General features: G+C 38.2%; 1 pseudogene; it reads left to right on the top strand.

The window, feature by feature from the left end:
* The first annotated feature begins 23,941 nt into the window (after positions 1-23,941).
* On the top strand, positions 23,942-24,060 carry LOC111733427 (annotated as a pseudogene).
* The last annotated feature ends 585 nt before the right edge of the window (positions 24,061-24,645 follow it).

Raw genomic sequence — 24,645 nt, 5'->3', positions numbered from 1 at the left:
GCCAATAGACATATGAAAAGATGCTCAACATCACTAATCATCAGAGAAATGAAATTAAAACTCCATTGAAATATCATCTCACACTTATCAGAATGGCTATCAACAGTAAATCAAAAAACAAATGTTGGAGAGGATGTGAAGAAAGGAGAACCCTGGTGCACTGTTGGTGGAATTGCAAATTTGTACAATCACTAAGGAAAACATTTTGATGGTTCCTCAAAAAAATAAAAATAGAACTACCATATTACCCAGCAATTGCACTTCTTATCCAAAGTAAACTAAAAGACTAATGCAAAATAATATACGCACCCCTATGTTCATGGCAACACTTTTTACAATAGCCAAGATTTGGAAGCAACTTAAGTGCTCATTAATAGACAATTAGATAAAGAGGACAAACATGGTAGGTATATACGATGGAATATTACTCAACCATAAAAAAATGAAATCCTACCATTAGCAATGACATGGATAGATCTAAAGGTGATTATGATGAGTGAAATAAGTTAGACAGTAAAAGACAAATACCATATGATCTCACTTATATGTGAAATCTAAAGAACAAAATAAACGAACAAAACAGAAACATACTCATAGATATAGGGAATAAATTGATAATTTTCAGATGGGAGTGTGGCTTGAGGGACTGGGTGAAAAAGGTGAAGAGATTAAGAGGTACAAATTGGTAATTAGAAAATAGTCATAGTGATGTGAAGTACAGCATAGGAAATATAGTCAATAATATAATAACTATGTACAGTGTTAGGTGGATACTAGGCGAATCAGAGGATCCCTTCATAAATTATATGCATGTCTAACCACTATGCTGTATACCTGAAATTAATGTAAAATAATATTGAATATTAACTCTAATTGAAAAATTAAAATTAGAAAAAAATACGATTGTTGGTTTTCCTAAATTTTAACCTATAGTAGGGACAGAGACAATAAACACAACCAGAAACAGGCAGAGTAAGAACATTCTAGGGAATATCCTTACACTTTCAATAACTGATAACAGTGACCATTTTCCAATGCTGCTCTCTAACACAGCAGCCAGCCTGTTAGAGCTCAGAGCTAGTCATGACTCAGAGCTATGGCTCCAGGCTCTAATTTTCTCAGTACTTAGCAGACAGTAGGGAATCAATAAATGTTTGTCGAATTGATTTCAGTTACAAATCCACTCTTCCATCATTCATATCACTCTGTCTCTACCTCTCCTTCCTGTCTGTCACCTGCCCCATTCATACATTTATTCATTCAAAAAATACTCACTACCTACCTACTGAGTATCAAGCCCTCTGCTAGGTTTTGAGTGGTAATACTGTAGTGGAAATTACCTTCTCATTCTATTTCCAGTCTCCGTCCATCAGTCTATCTGTCTGTCTGTCTTTCTCACTCTTTTTCTCTTGATTTCTTATCTTATTGCTAGGTTTTATATCCTCTTTTACCCTCTTTGTGTTTCTCTATCTCCTTCTACTCCAGTCCAGTTATTAACTAACCCACTTCAGTGCTCTCTACCCCAAAATCCTGAGTTCCTGCATCCCCATCCCCTCCTCTTAACCCAACCTAGTCCCAAGAGACAGCTTAATACCTGTGGAAATTGGCACAGACATCCCCAAAACAGGCCTACTGGATTGGCGTTATTCTGTGTACCACCAGAGAGGGGTCCCAACTGGTTCTGTACTGGTTCTGTTCTCTGTATGTGCAAGCCAGACTAGACATGCAGGTGAGATGGAACCTCCCTACAGCCCTTCCTGAAGGTCACCACCTAAATTTCTAGGACATCTAAGGAGCTACCAGGAAGTTCCATAAAGTTTCTGCCTTCTCTCACTCCTCACATATGCCCCAAGTATACCCTGCCTGGCTTGTAGTTCTCTATTTGGAGTTCCCTAGTGCTTTTGGGAGGTATTCAAATTAATCCATTCATAGTCTTACTCGACCAAAATTTTGTAAGCACTTACTCCTCTCAAGGTTGTTTTTCCATGCAATATCTCATTTAATCCTCAGAACAGCTCCATGAAGTATTATTACCTCCATTTACCAATAAGGAAACCTAGGCTCAGAGACTAGACAAAGTTTGCATAATTAATAAGTTGTAGAAGATTCAGATATGTGAATCTCCTCCTTTTAAGTATCTCTCCCTCCAACCCTCACCCATCAATAGATATTACATCATGAGACTGAGTGATAGACACACTGTTATAAGTGGCTGAAGAAACAATGTCAGCTTTTATGTTATTCTAGGTCTTGGCATTTACAACTACCAGTCTGACATCTCCTCTTGAATATCTCACAAGAATTTCAAACTGAAATGTTCCAAAAAAAAAAAAAAACAACACACAAAAATGCCCCTGACTCTTCCTTTTTCTTTCCTCTGCTCAAATCCATTCTTTCTTCCTCTGCTAATGATCCTGTATTAGTTAATGGCAACACTATCTACCAAGTTGTCTGAGCCAGAATCATTCCCCAGAGGCCTCCTGTGCCCATATCTCTCCATGTCCACCCCCACACCTCCATGCCCAATCCTGATGATTTTATTCCCATAATGCCTTGTTAAACTGTAACACTATTCTACATCCCCACTACCAGGACTGTAATTAAAAGCCTTATTACTTCTTCTCTTCACTTTTGCAAAAGCTACCATTCACCATTTCTTTCAAACCTCTTGTTGGTTCTTCCTCATCAACCCAAATGCTTAACCTCAGAGCTCATCCCATAGACTATGTCTCTATCTTCAGTTGCTCTCTTGTGATCTCATCCAGTTTCATTATGTTAAATATTATCTATGTGCTATCAACTTGCCAATTTTCAGCTCCAAAATGGATGTCTCCCTTAAACTACAGGTTCATATATCCAGCTTCCCATTGGACACCTTCATACACTTGGATGGCTAATAAGCATCCTAAACTTAACATGCCCTAAAACAAACTCCAGATCTTTCATTAATCTCAAGCCAGTTCCTATCTTAGATTCACTCATCTTGGTAAATGGTGACTTTGTTCTTCCTGTTGCTCAGGCCTTGCTAATCCTAGCACATAGCAAGCACATGCTTTCCGTAGTGTCTTTCTGTTTTCTCTGTATTAAATAATCTTCTATATATGTATATTGACTCACCCCTTCATTTCATCTTGGTCTGTGGTCAAACGATATCTTAGCAGAGAAGACTTCCCTGACCACCCTATATAAAATAGCAGAAGCTCTCCCCAATCATTCTCTATCCTCTTATTCTGAGTTTTTTCTTCAAAACACTTACTACTACCTAACAAATTACATACTCATTTGCTTATTTGTTCATAATCTACCTCATCCCCCTAGAATGCAAGCTCCATGAGGATAAGGAATTTGTTTTGTTCATTGCTGTATCCAAAGCACCTTAGAAGGTGCCTCGAACATAATAGGTGTTCAATGAATATTGGCTGAATTAATAGATAAGTAAAATAAAGAAAAATAATAGTTATATTAGTAACTATATATATTTTGCATTTTTTTTGGCCTCCAATCACTTGCTTATGTTTTCCATCTGAGTGGAATGCCCATGAAAATTTTACTCATAAAAGTTCCAGCTCAAATGTTACTTCTATAAAGCTCTATCCAACCCCTTCACTCTGCAGGCAGAATTAATCTTCCCCTAAAGTACCCTCGTACTGCTCTAACTCTAGCATATAACTCTCTACAGCCCTCATCATTTTCTGCCTTAAGTTGGTGTTATCAATGTACCAAGCTGATCCTATGACCAAACATTAAGCTCTTTACGGTATTCCCTAAAGTGTCTAGGATAGTGCCTGGAACATTGTTAAATTGAATGGAAGGGAACTGAATGCTTATCAAAGTAGTCAAGTCCAATTAAGGATAATTAGTCTTGAGAATGGTAGTTTTACCAGAAATTCAATTAATGAGTTCTAATTGCTCTATCCAGACATGGATATTAACTGGTATTCAGCTTTGGGTTGTAACATGTATGGATCTCTTCACTGTTATCTTTAAAGTCTGTGTGTTGATGCTGCTGCCTGGGCAATGCTAGTGCTTTCTATGCCCCCTCCTCAGGGCTATAGGCACAAGCACCAGGGAGCCCAAAGTTGGGTCAATGCCTTCCCCATTAGACTGGAGGAGACTCCTCGGTACAGAACAATGCCTTTCTCTCCAGCTGAGAGTTACTTAGAGTATGTTGACAACGTCTCTTTAGTCAGGTTGGGAAATCTCTAGAGTAAGAAGAACATTGCTTCTCCATTGCACTGGGGATACATCAGGGTAACAACAGTTTCTCTCAATATAGAAACCTCCCCCACAGTGAAGGTCATCTCCCCTTAAAAGTTGAAAGCCTCTTAGTGTAAAGAAAAAAAAACTGTCTCTTCTATGGGAATTGAAGTTCGACCACGTAAGGGACTAAATAGTTTATATGAGATGGGAGAACCATCTCTTGGTGATCTCAACCAGTCTCATGGTTTTAACTATAATCTAACTGCTAAAGACTTCCAAATTAGTATCTTCTTCCTAAGACTGCCCCTTGAGTTCCAGACTCCTATATCTACCCATCTAATCTTCCCTCAATTGGATTATTAAAAGAGCATCTAATTGATTTTTCTGCTACTATTCTTGCCACCCACCTATCTGTTCCTTCTCAAAAGAGTAGCCAGAATAATCGTTTTATTTATTTATTATTTATTTATTTTTAATGGTGACATTGATTAATGAAATCCAATAAGTTACAGCTGTACACTTTAACAGTAAGGCATATACATATTTACACAGTGTGTTCACATCTCATCGTTAGATTTATTTCTATCATGACATGTTTGACCCCCTTTACCCTATCTACCGTCCCCTCACCCCTTACCCTCTGGTAACCACTAGTCTATTGTCCATGTCCATGAATCTCTGTTTCTTTGTTCTGCTCATTGCTTTTAGATTTATATCCTACATATAAGAGATATCATGGGATTTTCAACTTTTTCTGTCTGGCTTATTTCACTTAGCATGATTATCTCGAGGTCTATCCATGTTGTTGCAAATGGCAGTATTTCATCTCTTCTTATGGCTGAGTAATATTCCATCGTCTATATGTACCACTGCTTCTTTAGACAATCATCTATTGTAGGACACTTTGAATGCTTCCATGTCCTGGCCACTGTGAATAATGCTGCTATGAACATCAGTGAGCAAATATCTTTTCAGATATTGCTTTTCAAGTCTTTGGGGTAAATACCCAGTGGAGGGATTGCTGGGTCATATGGTAGATCAATTCTTAGTTGTTTTGAGGAAACTCCATACTGTTTTCCATAGTGGCTGTACCAATTTGCAGTCTCATCAGCAGTGTATGTGAGTTTCTGTTTCTCTGCATCCTCTCCAACATTTGTTATCACTTGTCCTGGTGATTATAGCTATTCTAACAGGTGTGATATAGTATCTCATTGTTGTTTGGATTTGCATTTCCCAAATAGCTAGTGATGTTGAGTATCTTTTTAAATATTTGTTGGCCATTTGTAAGTCCTCTAGGGAGAAGTGTCTGTTCAGGTTCTCTGCTCAGATTGGTTTTGTTTTTGTGTTGTTGTTGTTGTTGTTGTTGAGTTGTGTGAGTTCTTTGTATATTTTGGATATTAGGCCCTCATTGGAGGCATTGCTTGAAAATATATTTTCCCATTTGGATGGTTTTCTCTTTATCTTGTTGACAGTGCCTTTTGCTGTGCAGAAGCTTTTTAGTTTGATGTAATCCAATTCATTTATTTTTCCTTTTACTTCCCTTGCTTTTGATGTCAAATTCATAAAATCCTCTTTAAGTCCAAGGTCCTGGAGTTTAGTTCCTATGTTTTCTTCTATGCATTTTATTGTTTCAGGTCTTATATTCAGGTCCTTAATCCATTTTGAGTTAATTTTGGTGTGTAGTGATAGACAACAGTCTAGTATCATCCTTTTGCAGGTGACTTTCCAGTTTTCCCAGCAGCATTTATTGAAGAGGCTTTCCTTTCTCCACTGTATTTTTTGGCTTTTTTTTCTCAAATTTTATTTGCCCATATAAATATGGGTTTACTTCTGGACTCTCGATTATGTTCCACTGATCCATGTGTATGTTTTTCTGCCAATAACATGCCATTTTGATTACTGTTGGTTTGTAGTATAATTTGAAGTCAGACAGAGTGATGCTTCCAGCCTCGTTCTTTTTTCTCAAGATGGCTTTGACAATTCGGGGTCTTTTATGTTTCCATGAAATCTGATGATTTTTTGTTCTATTTATGTAAAAAATGCTGATGGGATTTTGATGGAGATTGCATTAAATCTGTATAATACTTCAGGTAATAAGGTCATTTTAACTGTTGATTCTTCCATTCCAAGAACACGGAATATCTTTCCATTTCTTCGTATCTTCTTTGATTTCTTTTAATAGTATTTTATAGTTTCATTATATAGGACCTTCAAAGGCTTCATTAGATTTATTTCTTGGTATTTTATTCTTTTTGTTGCAATCACAAAAGAAATTATTTTTTCTACTTCTTTTTCTGACACTTTGTTATTAGAATATAGGAATGTTATGGATTTTTAAATGTTGACTTTATATCTAGAAACTTTACTGTATTTGCTTATTGTTTTTAGTAGTGTTCTTGTGGAGTTTTTAGGGTATTCTATATAAAGAATCATGTCAGCTGCAAATAGTGACAGTTTGACTTCTTTGTTTCCTATTTGGATGCCTATTATATCTTTCTCTTGCTTGATTGCACTTGCTAAGACTTCCAATTTTATATTGAATTACAGTGGCAATGGTGGACAGCCTTGCCTTGTTCCTGATCTTAGAGGGAAAGTTTGTAGTTTTTCACCATTCAGTATACTTTTGGCTAGGGTTTTGTCATATATGGCCTTTATTATGTTAAGGTGCTTTCCTTCCATACCAATTTTTTTAAGTGTTTTGATCATAAATGGATGCTGTATCTTGTCATAGGCTTCTTCTGCATCTATTGATATGATCATATGATTTCTATTTTTAAATTTGTTTATGTGTTGTATCACATTAATCAATTTGCATATGTTGAACCATCCTTGTGCCCCTGGGATGAAGTCCACTTGATCATGTTGTATAATCTTTTTGTATGTTGCTGTATTCAGTTTGCTAGTATTTTATTTAGAATTTTTACATCTGTGTTCATGAGAGATATTGGTCTGTAGTTTTCTTTTTTCATGTTATCTTTACCAAGTTTTGGTATCAGAATAATATTGGTCTCATTAAATGAGTTTTCAAGTATTGCCTCTTCTTGGGTTTTTTGGAAGAGTTTGAGGAGAAAAGGTATTAAATCTTCTTTGAATGTGAAGCCATCTGATCATGAACTTTTACTTTTTGGTAGGTTTTTGATGATTGTTTCAATTTCCATACTGCTGATCGGTCTATTTAGATTTTCCAGTTCTTCTTGATTCAGTCTAGGAAGATTATATCTAAGTACTGGTCCATTTCTTCTAGGTTATTAGATTTGATTTTATATACTTTTTCATAGTATTCTTGTATTATCCTTTGTATTTCTGCAGTGTCTGTCATAATTTCCCCTTTCATCCCCAATTTTGTTTATTGGTGTCATTTTTTTCTTTAGTGAGTCTAGCCAAGGGGTTGCCAATTTTATTAACCTTCTCAAAGAACCAGCTCTTTGTTGCATTTATTTTTTCCATTGTTTGTTTTGTTGTGTTTTGTTTTGTTTTCAATTTCATTTATTTCTGCTCTAATTTTCATTATTTCTTTCCTTCTGCTGACTTTAGGCTTCATTCGTTCTTCCTTTTCTAGTTTTTTAAGATGAAGCATTAGTTTGTTTATTTGAATTCGTTCTCCTTTTTGGAGGTAGGCCTGTAATGATATGAACTTTCATCTTACGATCATTTTTGCCATGTCCCAGAAGTTGTGATATGCTGTACTACAGAATGATCTTTTTAAAGTATAAATCAGATCATGACTTTTTTTTAATTTAAACCATATCTTTGAAATTAAACATTTTATTATGATGAAATACACATAACATAAAATTTACCATTAGTGATATTTAGCGCATTCACAATGTTCTGCAATAATCACCATTATCTACTTCTGGAATGTTTTTATCACCTCAAACACAAAATCCATGCTCATTTAGCAGTAACTTCCCAGTCCCTGGAAACCACTAATCTGTATTTCCTCTCTATGGATTTCCCTAATTTTAAATATTTTCTATACGTGAAACTATACAATATGTGACCTTTTGTGACTGGCTTTTTTCCCTTAGCATGATGTTTTCCAGGTTCATCCACAATGTAGCTTGTATCAGTACTTTATTCCTTCTTATGGCTGGATAATATTCTATCATATTCCACCTTATTTTTTTTTTTTGTAACCAGTCATCTGTTGTTGGCCTTTTGGGCCATTTCCATTTTTTTGCTATTGTGAACAATGCTGCTGTAAATATTCACATGCAAGCATCTGTTCGAGTCTGTTTTTAATTCTTTTGGGTATATACCTAAGAGTAGAATTACTGGCTCATATGGTAATTCTATCTTTAACTTGTTGAAGAACTGACTGTTTTACACAGTGACTGGATCTAAATTTCACTAAGAGTAAAATTCCATACAGAAACCTAAAAGTCCCCACATGATCTTGTTCATCATATACTAAGTCTCTGAACTTACCCAATCTGCTTTAGTCATCCTGAATTTTTTGCTGCGCCTCAAACTCATCAGGCACACTTCTACCTCAGGGCCTTTGAATTTGCTATCTCCTCTGCCTGGAAAATTCTTCCTCCAATTATCTTCGTGTGGTGCTCCTTCACTTCCTCTAAATATTTGTTCAAATATTACCTCACTTCTCTAGGTAAAATTGAAACCCTAGTCCCACCCCAGCACTCCCTATCCCATTTCCCTGTCATATGTATCCCTGCAGTCTGCTAAGGCTGCCATAACAAAGTACCACAGACTGGGTGGATTCAATGGCAAAAGTTTATTTTCTCCCACCTCTGGATGTTAGAGATCTGAAAGCAAGAAGAGTTCATTTCCCCTGAAGCCTCCCTCCTTGGCTTGTAGATGGCCATCTTCTTTCTGTGTTTTCATATGGTCTTTCCTTTATATATGTCTGCCTTCAAATTTCCTATTCTTATAATGACAGCAGTCATATTGGATTACGGTTTGCCGTAAGGATCCCAGTTTAATTTAATTACCACTTTGAAGACCCTGTCTACAAATAGTCACATTCTAAGGCACTAGGGGTTGGGACATCAACATATTAATTTTTCAGGACACAATTCTGTTCATAACACCTGCTTTATATTTTTTCTTAACACTTATTCTTATCAAAAATAATATATATTTTACTTACATATTATATTTATTGTTTATTCTTTTTCTCCCCCTCTAAAATGTAAGTTCAGTTAAGTCAATCACATTATTTTGCTCATCAACGTATCTCTAGTGTCTATAACAATGCCAGGAACATAGTAGATGCCCAATAGATACATATTAGATGAATGAATATTTTCTTTACCATACTGAAATTCCCTGAAGACTAAGATTCCTTAAAAAATGAAAACTATCTCCGCTTATCAGCCAGGTCTTTCTTAATGGTCAGTAACCACATCTCCTGACTAGGCTGTGATTATTCTCTCATTAAATACCAAGAGTAGTATGTTTTACTTTATATGAAATCATTAATTGAAAGTGTAATGCTAAAAGAAAAAATTGTGAATAAATTTTCTTTAATGCGAGTCATGGTGACAAAATCATAGATTTATGACCCAGCCATATACCTTCCATGCTTTAATATTGGTGTTTGATGTTAATTTGATTCATTTATTGCTTATCGATGTACAAAGACTGCTAGTGAGCAGATAGGTTTTTTTGGTGCAATGGAAAAGTATTGAACAAAAACAAAATAAAAAATGAGTTCTGATCTTCCATTTGTCACCAATTTTTGTGCAAACTTGGGCACACCACTTCCCTTCTGAGAGACTCCGTGTTCTCATGTGCAAACTGAGAAGATAAAATATATTTTATTCTCTGAGATATATATTATTATTAACTAGTTTTGCCTCCTTTTAATTTTTTCCCTGAAATAGTGTGTGTGTGTGTGTGTGTGTGTGTGTGTGTGTGTACTTGGAGGTGGGAGGAAATAAGTGTTGCTGCTTGAGTCTAATTGTGTTTGAAACGCATTTATAGACCATGGGAGGCATTATTTTTCTTCGCATTAGCTACTGAATGCCTCTCTTCCTACCTTTTCCTTGGTTACCTTCAGTGACTCTACACTTCTTGGGTATCCTGCTCTACAAAGCCCCAAGGGGCTTCCCAAAGAGGACATCTCCAGTTTGTCCCTCCCTACAATATCTTAGGGTTTCTAGAAAAAAGCAAGTGCCATCAACCCTAGGTCTTAGCAGGTATTCACAGGAAAAGTCTGACACTGACATCTAATTTGAGTCTGAGGAATATCTTGGTTGGGGGTGTCATTCCTCATAGTACTCTGAGACAAATTTCTAAAACAGAAGAAAAATAATGGAGAGACTGCGCCCTCTGATAATAAGAACTTCTAGAATAAAACTCCTTCTCTAGAAGGACACAGATCCTTACTGGATTGTCTGAGTTGACAAGCAGAATGTAAGCTGGGGATTGGCACCAGTGTAACCTCTTGACTAGGCACCCTTGTACAGAGAACAGCCTGCACAACTATTTGTAATGGATCAGATTCCCACAAATACTCACTTAGTATTCCACAAAAAATACAGCCATTTTTGTGTCTTTTCACCTATGTTTTCTCTACCCTGAATTACCTTTCCCCTTTTCTCAACCTAGCAAGTGCCAACTTTTTAATCAAGCCTCTACTCAAGTGTTCTCTCCTTTGTGAAACCTTCCTTGATCTCCAGGCAACTGAACAGCTTTTTCTTTCCTTGTAGCCTCATGGCACTGTGTTTACACTTTTGCTCTAGCATTTTATACTCTGTTTGATCAAAGTTCTGACTATCCTGCTAGATCTCAAACTCTTTAAAGAAAGGTTCTCTGGCTAACTCAACCTTGTATCATACCCCAGCCGGCAATCTCATTCCCCCAATCCTACCACTACTTGAACCTGGCATAGGGCCTAAAACACTGTAGGCACTCAGAAAACAAAGGAATTTTGAACTTTGAACAAATATGGAAAAAATGAGAGATATTAGGCATTAAGTGGTAGGGCACAGAAAAAGGAGAATACAAAAAGAAGAATCCAATTTCCCAAGGGAGCACTGAAAAGGCCTTATGATATAGCAAGTTGATCCCTCCTCTAACTGATGAAGTCAAATTCTCATAAGCCCCAGAAGTGGCCATTTCAGCTAACGATGAAAAGTTTCTTCAATTTAACTTTTGTATAAGCTCTCCACTTCTACCTATGGTACTATTTCCTGAGTTTAAAGCCCAATTGCCATGTTCCTTCTTGGCCCATAGTTAATAAACATATTTTCTTCCCTGAGAGTGGAGACAATCTGCAGGCCTTGTCTTGGTTGGGAATGCTTCATGTTGGTGCCTTCTGGAGATGGTATATTAGCCTGGGTCACCTTTAGGATGCCTTTCCTTCCAGCCACATTATAATCTTATTATTTGTGGAGGTAAAATCATTCCTGAGAAGCTCAAGATCTCTGGGATGTTAGACGTGGCAGAGAAATGGCTGGCCTTCCTGTTCTCCAACCCCTCCCTTCCAGGTCTATTGCTCATTCACAGTTAAAAATGGATATGGGAGCAACAACTTTACCTACTCATAATTATCAAGGTCAATTAGCCTTTCCAGTATGTTAATGCCTTTCTTTACCTGCTGTTCCAGTGGCATAAGAAACCCAAAATTATCAGCCATAGTTTTAAGTTTAGTAGGAATCTTATAATGTTCCATGATGGAGGCATCCACCCTCTGGAAATCAAGACATCTAGAACCACAGAACTTAATTTTCAAGTTGGTCACTGGGAATAATGGTGAGTGGAGTCACTCCTACTTCTACCCATTTTCCTCTTGATCTATGTATTCTACTTACTGGAGATAGAATACTGTAAAATGACTGTTAGTTCAAGATATAAACTACTTCTTAAAGGAATAAGCTCCAAAATCATAGGCATTCTATCCAAGATGTTACATCGTCTGCATCTTCAAGAAACCATGCTAGTACTTCACTAAGTTGGCAGCTTGTGGGTAATGTAGAATGTGGAAGAACCAGTGGATCTCATAGTCATGCACTGATTGTTATGTCTCGTTTGCCATGAAGCAAATACATTAATGCAAGGTAGTATTTTGCAGGGCCTCATGTTAGTAAATCAGTCTCTATGAGAACTCAGATCATAGAGTTGGCTGAAGCAATGAGACAGGAAAGCAAATTCTTACTCAGAATACAAGTCAATTCTAGTTATGATAAATCATTGTGCCTTACAGGGCAAGATATAATCAGCTTGCCACAAAGTTGTTGGTTTTTCTCTTCAAGGGGTATTATCATATTAAGCATTGGCCTCTGCTACTAAAAGATCAGAAAGATATTTACTCAAGATACCAAGTGGTAGTAGCTAACCAGTCTTAGTAAGAAGGAACCCATGTTGTTGGTCCAATAGATAGCCTCTATCTCAGATATTATGATTACTCCATTCATAGGTGCATTGTGCAAGTGCTGGTATGCCAAAAACAGAGGCTGGTTGATATTTACTGAACAAGTCATCCTATTGACCTGTTGTTTAGTGTTTTTTCTTCAGTGGATGCTCTCTCATAGGCATTACTATGAGATGTAAAAATCCCCACAATGTATGGAATCCTATTATTCCATCCATACGCCTCTTCTTTGGCCCTGATCTTCTAATCTTGCTTCTCCCAAGACCTAGATTAACCAGTTAAACAATTCACCACTGCCCAGAAGTCCATATATATGATTTTTATGTCTTCACCTAGGCGGGTGATTGGTAAGCTCTGTACACTTGAAGGATTTTTCTTTTACTACTTTCAGAGTTGCCTCAGAGTGGGGCTGTAGTCCTGCTGCCATTCACTTCAACATAGAAACCAAAGCAGAGGTTTTTCCTCCTCAGTCAGTCATAGAGAATGTTCCATGAGGCCATGGATGTGAACTGAGAAAGAGTTCTTATTGAAACAATAGGGACTGGGCCACTGTTTCATGAAACTTACTCATGACCTCTGGCTATATTTAGATCTAATTCCAAATATGCTACTTCTATCATACTATGGATTGCTGTTGTGATGGCCCAATCTTATGACCTGGTAGGTCTGGCAGAACCCAGTTCATGAGGGAAGTTCTGATTGCATAGTCAATTGATGTCCCATGATCAGACACTCACTCATTTTCTACCAGGGTCCAATTAACACATCTCGATATTCTTTCTAAATGGAATATATTTCTCTGTTGCTGACAGTGCGGAGTGGACTTGTTTCATAACTAACCCTAGGGGTTTGTGTTGCAGCTCTTAAAACTGGAAGATTTCAAAATCATCTCCTAAATAGGTCAGGCGAGTATTCCCAATTACAGTATATATAGTCTCAAAAATCCAAAAAGACTTACCAAGCACTGTGCTACTTTCTCAATAGTAGAATATTCAAACTTCTATAACACAATAACATGTCCTTTTCATGGAGGAGGCATGTTGGCATGGCCTAGAGAAATTGAATCTTTTAAAACTTCAACAGTGCGACAAGTCTTCGTATCCATATAAGACTTATCTACCACTGTCTGGAGCTCATGATTTCAGAGTATTTGCCACTTTCTCTTTATCAGAGCCAAATAAATTGAGTTATCAATATAGGGGATTACCAAGAGATTCTATAGAATTTCCAAACTATTAAATTCTCTTTGAACTACATTCTGACAAAAAGCAAGAGAGTTAAAATAGACCTGGATCAAGACCATGAATATACACTGCTAACGATCCAGATGAATGTAAATATTTCTCATTCTTCTAGCTGATGGATATTGAAACAAATCATTTAGCTATATTAAAGCCACATACCAAATACCAGAGGATATATTGATAATGATCCATTACAATAAGAATGCCATATCTGGCATAGATGCTTTAATAGGGACTATTGCTGATTAAGTTTGTGTTAGTTCACCATTCTCTGCCAAGGTCTATCTGGGTTTTGTAAGGCGATTTAAATAGAGACATAATATAGATTATCATCTCTGCTAGTTTTCCTTTGGACATAGCTTTTCAAATCAGTTGAATAAATCCCTAGGAGCATGATTACTGGCTCCTATAGTGAGGTTTTCTTGAGCTTTGTAAGAAACTGCCAAACTGTCTTCTGAAGAGCCATTAGTGTTTATTCTCACCTACAATGAATGAGAGCTTTTTATATGTGAAATCTAAAGAGGACATACTCAGAGAAACAGAGGTTAGAGTGGTGGTTACTAGAGGTTGGGAGTGGGGGAAACAGGGAGATATTGCTCAAAGGACAAACTCCTAGTTATAAGATTAATAAGTGTGGAGGTCTAATGATTATAGCTAATAAAACTGTATCATATACTTAAAGTTACTAAGAGAGTAGATCTTAAATGTTCTCACCAACAAAAGGAAAGTGTAACTATGTGATGGGATGGAAGTGGTAACTAGTACTAACACAGTAATCATTTTGTAATTTATAAATGTACCAAATTAACACATTTTATACCTTAAACCTACACAATGTTGTGTGTCTCAATAAAGCTTGAAAATAAATTTTAAAAATAGGCAGAGGAACCTAATAAACATTTTTCAAAGAAGACATATAAGTAGCCAGCAGGTACATGAAAAGGTGCTCAACATCACTAATTAGTCATCAGAGAAATGCGAACCAAAACCACAATGAGATATCAGCTCACACCTGTTATAATATATAAGTGTATCAAGTCAACACATTGAAAACCTTAAACTTGCATAATGTCATGTTAATTATATCTCAAAAATATTTAGAAATATATGTATACACATTGATTAAATATACATATATTTTTACACAAGCACATATCTCCTTGCTCTGGCAGATGAGAAGCCATAAAAACAATGACACAATCAACAAGCACTCCTAGCATCCAGATCTTGGTTTTTAATACCATTCTCCAACAAAATAAAACCAAGGTTCCTTGAAGAAATGGCTGATTCTAGCATTGGATCAGGAATTATACAAAATTACCTTGGAGTATCTCATAATGCTAGAAATAAGAAAGTGTTAAAAAATAAAATTGCATTATGTGAAAGAAATACAGAAACCAACTAAAATAATTCTCCACAACCAAAGATGGAACAATTTGAGCAACAAAATAAATAAAATAGCATATGTTTGTAACCCAAAAACATAAAATAAATATCCGTGACTGTATATTAATATAAATAAATTTCTGAATAAGTAAATAAATGAGAAGAATAGGCAAATCTCAGATGCAGAAAAACTACAAATAGTGCAACAAACAAACAATTCATAGACACAGACAACAGTTTAGTGGTTGCCAGAGGGAATGTGGGGGAGGTAGATAAGGATAAAGGGAGTCAAATATATGGTGATAGAAGGAGATTTAACTTTGGGTGGTGAACTCACAATACAATATACAAATGATGTATTATTTAACTATACACTTGAAACTTATATAATTTTATTAACCAATGTTGTCTTAATAAGTTTAATTAAAAAATGACATATACAGATGCACCACCCTTTAGGAAGTGAGTGAAGCATGATACTACACTCCTTAAGTATGGGCTGCGCATAGTGACTTTCTTCCAAGGTGGACAATATGGAGAGAAAAAAAGAGTAGCTTTACAGTGGAGAACCTGACAAACATTACTTTGAACCAAACGATCATGTTTAATATATATTGATAGTATACCTTTGATATGATATGATGAGAATGGCACTTTACCTCTGAGGTCTTCCTCTCCAAAACACATTATTCTAGTCTCATGAAAAAAACAGATCAGAAAAAATTTAACTCGTTGTAAAAAATTGCTGAGCATTAATCCGTAAAACTGTCAAGGGAAGTCTGAAAAACTGTCTGAAAGTCTGAAAAACAAGGCAAGTCTGAAAACCTGTCACAACCCAAAAGAGCCTAAGGAGATGTGGTATCTAAATGTAATGTGGTATCTTAAATGGAATACCATGGAACAGAAAAGAAACATTAGGGAAACTGAATAAATATGAACAAAGTAAGGATTTAATAATAATGTATCTATATTGGTTCATTAATTGTGAAAAATGCATCATACTAATATAAGACATTAATAAAAAGGGAAACTGGGTACGCAGTAAATGAGAACGCTCTGCACTATCTTTACAATAATTCTGTAAATTTAAAACTCTTCCAGATTAGGAGGAAAATGGCAGACTAGGTAAAAGCAGAGTTCAACTCCTCTCGGATCTGCATTGAAACTACAACCAAATTATAAAATAATCAATGTGGAGAATCACCTGAAGTCCAGCTGATCATAACACATATATCTAATAATATAAAGAAGGAGCCACATTGAAGCTGGTAGGAGGGGCAAAGTCATGAATAGGGCTGGATCCACATCTGTGGTGGTGGAGAAACACAGGCAAAGAGAGCGAGCCTGCAGACGCTCCCCTAAAGGAGAGAGGGGTCCTACTCTCATTCGGGGGCTCCCCAGTCCAGGGTCCCAGCCAAGAGAAAGGGAGTTTCCAAAAGATCTGACTGTAAAAACCAGAGGAGATTCTGGCCATCTAGGTGAGACGGAAGCAGACTGAAATCCTAGGCGACCCTTTAAAGGACCCACACACAAGCTCTGTCGCCTGCAGACACACAGCCAGGACACCAGTGATAGGTCAGCGGCTCAAGCAAGATACATACAGGGAAAGACTGCATTATCTGGCACCCGAACGAGGGCTGGACAGGCAGCCACCATTGTGCCTTATTCCTGTGCCCTCTACAGGGGAATCTAAAGAACATGACAGCATGCTTGTGCAGATCCCTCCCAAGCAGCCCGTTCAGAAGCCACACTATCCTGAGGAGATTGGCTAGACCCACCTAATGTGCGGATCGCCCAGGGCTTTTGTTGCTACCATACCTGCCCTCTTTCAGAGACAAATGTTCCCAGCAAGTAGCCAGCGCTCTGAGCCTGCATTTCAGGGACAGTTTCAAGCAAATCACTGCTACTAACACAAACTTGGGTGGATCTTGGGGATCTGTGGGCTAGTTCCAGACAGCAACTGGTCTTGCTGTGATCTGGGACTTCTGTGGGAACCTGTGAATGAGAAGTTGCAGCAAGACTGAGATGGTATTGACCTGATGGCCATTGACTTACTGAGACCCCATCCCACTCAACACATAAATTTCCTTCAGTGGCCCTTTGACACACAACTTCCACTGCCTTGCTCCTCCTCCAGGTCTCCCATTCTGCACAAGCAAAAAACTGGCTAGCACCGTGCAAGCATTGTGGGGTAATCAGTTGCAGACAAATCTCTGTTGCCTGGAAGAGCTGCAATATCATGTGGGGGTATCACAGAGGTCTGTCGGACCACTATAGATAGCAGCTGGTCTCTCTGTGATCTGTGACTACAGCGGGAACATGCAGCACAGAAGTTGTAGCAAAATTGGCCTATATTGGCCTGATGGCCCTTTTCTCCCTGAGATCTCACTTCACCCAAGCCAAAAAGTGCCTGCAGCCTATTGACAGGTAGCATACCACCACTTGCCCTTCTCTGGGGTTACACATCCTGTGCAGGCAACAGACCTTGGCTAGTGCAGTGAGCACTTTCTGGAGAAAATAGTGGTAGGCAGACCACTGCTGCCTGTACAAGCTGAAATGTGTCTTGGGAGGTTGTAGGAGGTCTGTGGAATCGCCCCAGACAGCAACTTGTCTCACTGGGATCTATGACTACTGCGGGAAAGTGCAGAGACAGAAGTTGCAGAAAACTGAGGATGTATTGGCCTGACAGCACTTGACTCCCTAAGATCCTGCCCCATCCAATCCACAAAGTGGCCCTTATCCTTCCCCCGGCCTGGATGGTGCATTCTGTGCAGTCAATAGACCTCGGCCAGCAAAGTGATCAAAGTTCAGGGAATACAGTGACAGTGATGGGAAAACCACTTCTGCCACCAAAAGATACAATATCACTTGGACAGATCTCAGGGGTTTTGTGAGCCCATCACAGACAGCAGTAGGTCTCACAGTGATATGTGACTTCCATGGGATCCTGCAGTTCCAGAGCTGGCAGCAAATTTGGTGCTTTATAGGCCTGATGGCCCTGTGCATCACTGAGACAATGCCCTACCTAACCCATAAATTACCTGTGGCAAGCCTGCTCCCAGAAAACTCAGTCCCATTCTGTGCTTTCCTTGGATTATGAATTCAAAAGCATATAACAGCATTGAGTTTGTGCAGCCCACACAAAGCCTGTCCATATGGGAGAAACTTTAAGTGGTGGGCCACAAACTCACTCCCACGAGCTTCAGTAATTCATAAACAGAGATCGAGTTTGCGCAGGCCTGAGGGAGGCAGCAGCTGACCTTGCTACAATCTGAAACTTGTATAGGGAGCGACAGAAACAGTGCTAGCATGTAAACTGACACTCCAGTGGCAGGGGGAAATATGCTCAATAGATCCAGGTGACTCCTGGGGCCCTGCACCATCCAACTTGTATATCACCTAGAGGCTCTTCCAGTTTCAGAGACTTATGGGCAACTGACAGGCATCGTCAGGCCTTGAGGAGCACTGGTCCTATTACTAAACAGCCCCAAACTAAAAACTGGGGATAATCAGACAACAGCCTAAAACATTGTCTCATTCACTTGCCTATAGATCCGGCATAAGCAACAAACATCTGTGGATAGCTTTGTAGCTCCCACCAGGCAGTCCTTAGCAATCAAAGGCAGCAGCTGAACTTGGCCTACTGGGGAGCCACTCCCACGGAGCCAGAAAACCAGTGCATCTGGAGGCTGGCACTAGACCAGCATCTCCAATAAGTGGCGTACATGAGAGTGGTATCAACAAACACAAGCCTGCTAGAACAAGTGCCACTCGGTGGGGTCAGCCCCACATAGCAACTCATACCTTGTGGGCACAACCGATTCCCACAGTTAGTCAGCCCAAGGGTAATCCTATCCACTGATGTACTAACACCAATAAAGGCTAAGCTTCAACAGAAGATTACACACAACCCACACAAAGATTACATTCAGAGGCCCCAGCATAGGTGACTGGGGAGAGTGTGCAACTGGGACACACAGGACACCTTCCACATAAGACCATCTGGCCAAGGCTGAGAGGCAAAATAAATATTCCTAACACATAGAAACAAACACAGAGAGGTCAATAAAATGAGGAAACAAAGAATATGCCACAAACAAAACAGCAGGAGAAAACTCCAGAAAATAAGCTAAATTAAATGGATGCAAACAACCTACCGGAGACATGATTCAAAATAATGGTTATAAGGATGCTCAATGAATTTAGGGGGAGCATGGTCGAGCTCAGTAGGAACCACAACAGAGAGATAGTAAGCATAAAAACAAACATAGGATTCTATAAAAAAGAACCAGACAGAAATTAAGGATTTATCAGTAGACTGGATGAAGCAGATGATTGAATCAGCAAACTGGAGACAAGGTAGCAGAAAATGCCCATTCAGAACAACAAAAAGAAAAAAAGAATTTTTAAAAATGAGGATAGTTTTAGAGACCTCTGGGACAACATGAAGCACAACAATATCCTCATAATAGTAGTAGTGGAAGAGAAGAGAGAGAGCAAAGGACTGAGAATCTATTAGAAGAAATAATGACAGAAAACTTTCCTAACTTGGCAAAGGAATTAGACATACAAGTCCAGGAAGCACAAAGAGTCCCAAACAAGAGGAATTCAAACAGACCCACAGCAAGACATATTCATAATTAAAAAGGCAAAAGTCAAAGACAAAGAAAGAATCTGAAAAGCAGCAGGAGAAAGGCAGCTAGTTACTTACAAGGGTATCCACATAAGAATGTCTGCTGATTTTTCAACAGAAACTTTGCAGGCCAGAAGGGATTGGCAAGAAATATTAAAAGATGAAAAACAAGAATCTACAAATGCAAATAATCTACCCAGCAAGGCTTTCAATTAAAATGAAAGGTGAGTTAAAGAGCTTTCCAGACAGAGAAAAACTTAAAGAATTCATCACCAATAACCTCATAATACAAAAAAAAATTTAAAAGGACTTCTGTAAAAAAAAAAAAAAATGGGGGGGTGTAAAATAAAGGAAGAAACAAATATAAATAATGAAATGGCAGTAAATATATACCTATCAATAATCACTTTAAATGTAGATGGATTAAATGTTCCAATTAAAAGACATGAGGTAGAGGGCGATAAAAATTGGCATAGATGATAGAGGCTCTGTTCTCTCTGGTGATCAAATCAAAGTTGTGACAGAAACAAGGAGCAAACATCAAAAATAAAATAAAATAAAATAAAAATCACCTAGGATCTAGATGAACAAGCCATACAACTAGAAAGAAATCTAAGAAATCACCCTGCAACAGCAGAAGGTAGGATGGGGATAACAACACGAGGCTGCCTGGTCCCAAGTGGCTAAGTAGGACGGAGGCTGCTGCACTGAAAACAGCAGCCAGCAGCTGTACACTCTTCTTAAAAGGGCCATGTCCATGAACGGACGTTCATGGTGACAAACCTGCTCGCTCAAAGCACCAGTGCCAGTTTGGCTAAGCAGAGGGCACCAGGGACTTACAGGGAAGCAGCAAGTTGTTGGAGAGCCGAGGCAAGACACGCTCTGTGCAGAAGTGCTGGCGGTATCCATTGTTGCCTGTTGAGCCCTCCACCCTCGGAGTGCATGGACATAGCACCTTCATGGCGGAGACATCATAAAACTGGATAACAGAGGTCTCTCTGCCCAGAGGATTCCCTGAAACTCTGCCTCCCCCAACTCGCCCCATCCAGGTGTATCCTCAGTGAGTCAGGTGCTCCTTGCTGAGCAGTACCTAGACTTACACTGGAGGCAACTGGCCTCGGTTTCTGGTGTGGCCTTTTGAGGCAACTACAAGCACAGCATCTGTGAATTGCTTGCTGAATCTTAACAGATGGCCTTGGAGGGGCATAGGCTGGAGCTAAATTTGACCTGCAACTGAATCCCTCTCAGGACTATGCCACTGTATACCTACTGTACAAATCTACACTAATAAGACTTAGGAGCCTTTCTTAATACATAGAAACAGACATAGAAAGGCAGCAAAAATGGGAAGACAAAGAAGCAGAAACCATATGAGAGAAGAGAACAGAGATCCATAAATAATGGAGTCAAGCAATCTAACAGATGCAGAGTTCAAATCACTGGTTATAAAGATTCTCAATGAACTTATGGGAAGTATAGATAAATTCAGTGAAAAATTTAACAAAGGGATAAAGATGTAAAAATGGAAATGGAAATTATAAAAGGGAAACAGATATGAAGAACACATTATATGAAATGAAGAGTATATTAGATGAAATAAAGAGAATGGATAAAGAAGAGGATCAAATGACCAATATAGAGGATGGAAAATCCAAGGACACTCAATCAAAATGGCAAGAAAAAGGAAGCCAAGACTATAATAATAATTTAAGGAGCCTATGGGACACTATTAAAGGTAAAGATAGCCATGTTATAGGGGTATCTGAAGACGGAGAACAAGAAGTTGAACATATATCTGAAGAAATAATGATGGAAATTTTTCCTAACCTGGTGAAGAAAATAGACATACCCCAGGAGGCTCATAGAATCCCAAAAATCAGGAATCCAATCAGGAATCCACACCAAGACACATCATAATTAAAATACCAAAGGTTAAAGTCAAAGAGAAAATCTTAAAAGTAGCAAGAGAAAAGCAGTTAGTCACCTACAAGGGAGCACCCATAAGACTGGCAGCTGATTTCTCAAAAGAAACTATGCAGGGCAGAAGGGCTTGGCACAAAATCTTTGACATGGTGAAAACCTAGTATCTACAAGCAAGAATACTTAATCTAGCAAAGCTATCATTTAGAGTTGAAGGACAGATAAAGAGCTTCCCAGAAAAAAATAAGCTAAAGGAATGTATCACCACTAAGCCAGTATTACAGGAAATGTTGGAGAGACATTTTAAGAAGGAAAAAAAAAACATATCAAAAACAGGAATAAAGAATGGTAATAACTATATTCCTCTAATCAAGTACCTCAAACAGAAAGAATTAAGTGCTCTAACCAAAAGATAGAGTGGCTCAATGAATAAGAAAACAAGATCCCTACATATGCTGCCTACAAGAGACTCACTTCAGATTAAAAGGCACACAGAGACTAAAAGGAAATGGATGGAAAAAGATATTGCTTTGATGGACTTAGAAGGTATTGCACTAAATGAAATTGGTCAGATAAAGAAGGACAAATATCACATTATTTCACATACATATGGAACCTAAAGAACAAAATCAACAACAACAACAAAAGTAGAAATAAACTCATAGATACAGAGAATATTTAGAGGACTACTAGATGGGAGGGTGGTTGGGGGATGACAAAAAAAAAGGAAAGTGATTAAGAGGTACAAATGGATAGTTGCAGAATAGATATGAAGATGTAGAGTGTAGCATGGGGAAGATGGTTAATAATGCTGTAATAGATATGTAAGAGGGAAGAGGGGTACTAGATTTAGTGGGGTGATCACCTTGTGAGTTATGTGAATCTCTGATCACTATGCTATACAACTGAAACTCGTATATTATTGTATGCCAACTATAAGTGGAAAAAAACTCATTGAATTGTACAATGTAAATATAAGCAACAAATTTTCTGTCGTATTTCAATAAAGACAAAAAAAGACATGAGATAGGAATGGATAAGAAAACAAGACTCATGCATATGCAGTTTACAAGAGACCCACTTCAGATCAAATGACAACCACAGACTGAAAGTAAAGGGATGGAAAATGATATTTCATGCAAATGAAAATGAAAAAAAAAAAAAGCCAGGGTAGCGATACTTATATCAGATAAAATAAACTTTAAAACAAATGTGGCAAGTTAACATTGAACATCGTTGTTAGAACTTTTTTTCCCAGAGCATCTTCAGTATTCTTTGATAGGCTCTGAGTTGGATGCAACAACTTTGTTCCATGCACATCTCAGCCAAGATGCATTTGTTGAGAGCTGCTACTGTTAACGGAGGAGATAATGAAGGAAGAATGTGATTAATGTAGGCTAGAATAGTGGTGACCAGGTTCTTAAGAAGGTGGTGGCTGAGCTAGGGCTTCCAAAACCGATTTGCTGTGTTTACCACTCACTTCTGGCTCTAGGCATGTGTCTTGAAATTCCTGTCTACAGGAATTTCTAAATTTCATCCAAGAAATAACCAGGAGGCTCCACCTGCAAAGATAAGCACTAAACTCAATCCTAATAGAAGAGCTGGATAAAAGAAAACCAAAGACTTATAGAAGTGTTACTGAGGAAGGAGATTCTGAGAAACATGGCAGAGTGAGAGACGTCCTCAGATCTCTCCCCTTGAAACAACAGTAAACTGAACATCTAAAACTTAACAAAAAAACACCCAAACTGCACACCAGCATATCTGAGTATGGGATCTGCACATAAGAACTATCACAGGTCAGAACCCTGAGTGTCATGCAGTGGACTGGGAGAAATAAAGAAGCTGCCTCTTGTAGCTGACAGAGATTCCAGAAGGAGGAGGTGTAAGGGAGAAGGTGAGGCAACTTTCCTGAACAGCCCTGCCTGGGAGAGCTGTGAGCTCCAAGTGACCAGCGGCAAGTCATCAGGGAAGAAGGTGGAGAAGTGGGACAGGACCACAGAGAAACAACAGTTGATTTTTACTGGCTGAGGTTTGCAAAACTAAGGATGAGCCGCAGCCTTCAAATCCCAACCCAGAGGGCTGCTCCTCCCGCACCATCCTGAGACCGATCACCATGGAAACCCAGGGGAATCTGAGCAAACGCTGCCGAGATTGTCACTGACACTGACAGGGAATGAAACTGAGGGTAGAGAGAGAGATTAAATATTTACAAGAGTTAACAGCCATGCTACCCTGAACACGCCCAATGCCATCTGACCTTGGAAGCTAAGCAGGGTTGGGCCTGGTTAATACTTGGTTGGGAGACCACCTAGGAAGATCAGGTACTGTAGGTGTAAAAAATATATATATCTACAAAAAAATTAAAAAAACATTATTAAGGCTTTATATAAAGCAGGGATTCAAGAAGTTTAGATGCCACCTATTGGAAACCAAAAGAAAAGCGCCTTCTTTGCAGCAGGCTAAAAAGAGATCTTTATATAATAAATCTTCTTTCTAGAAAACACAACAGAATACACTTCCATTAATATCCAGGCAGAGAAATAGTCCATTAAACACCATGAACAACCAAGGTGACAAGGCAGATCGGAAAGAAGGAGAAAATTTCCAGAAAATAAGCTTATAGACATAGAAATATGTTACTTAAATGACAGAGTATACAGGGTGGTACTTCTGAAAAAATTCAATTAGATCTGAAACGAATCATATCAACAATTTCAAGAATTGAAAAACAGCTAGATGAGCAAAATGAGTTCTTTAGCAAGGAAATTGAAACACTCAAAAAGAACCAAATACAACTTCTGGAGATAATAAAAACACACTGTAAGAGTTGAAAAATGAAATATCCAGCTTGGGAAATAGAGTCGACCAAATGGAGGAAAAGATCAGTGATATCAAAGACAGAAATCTAGCAATAAATC

The sequence above is a fragment of the Pteropus vampyrus genome, unplaced genomic scaffold, assembly GCF_000151845.1.
Source record: "Pteropus vampyrus isolate Shadow unplaced genomic scaffold, Pvam_2.0 Scaffold566, whole genome shotgun sequence".
NCBI lineage: Eukaryota > Metazoa > Chordata > Mammalia > Chiroptera > Pteropodidae > Pteropus > Pteropus vampyrus.
Note: the sequence above shows the minus strand (reverse complement) of the source record. Positions and strands in the feature narration are given on the sequence as shown.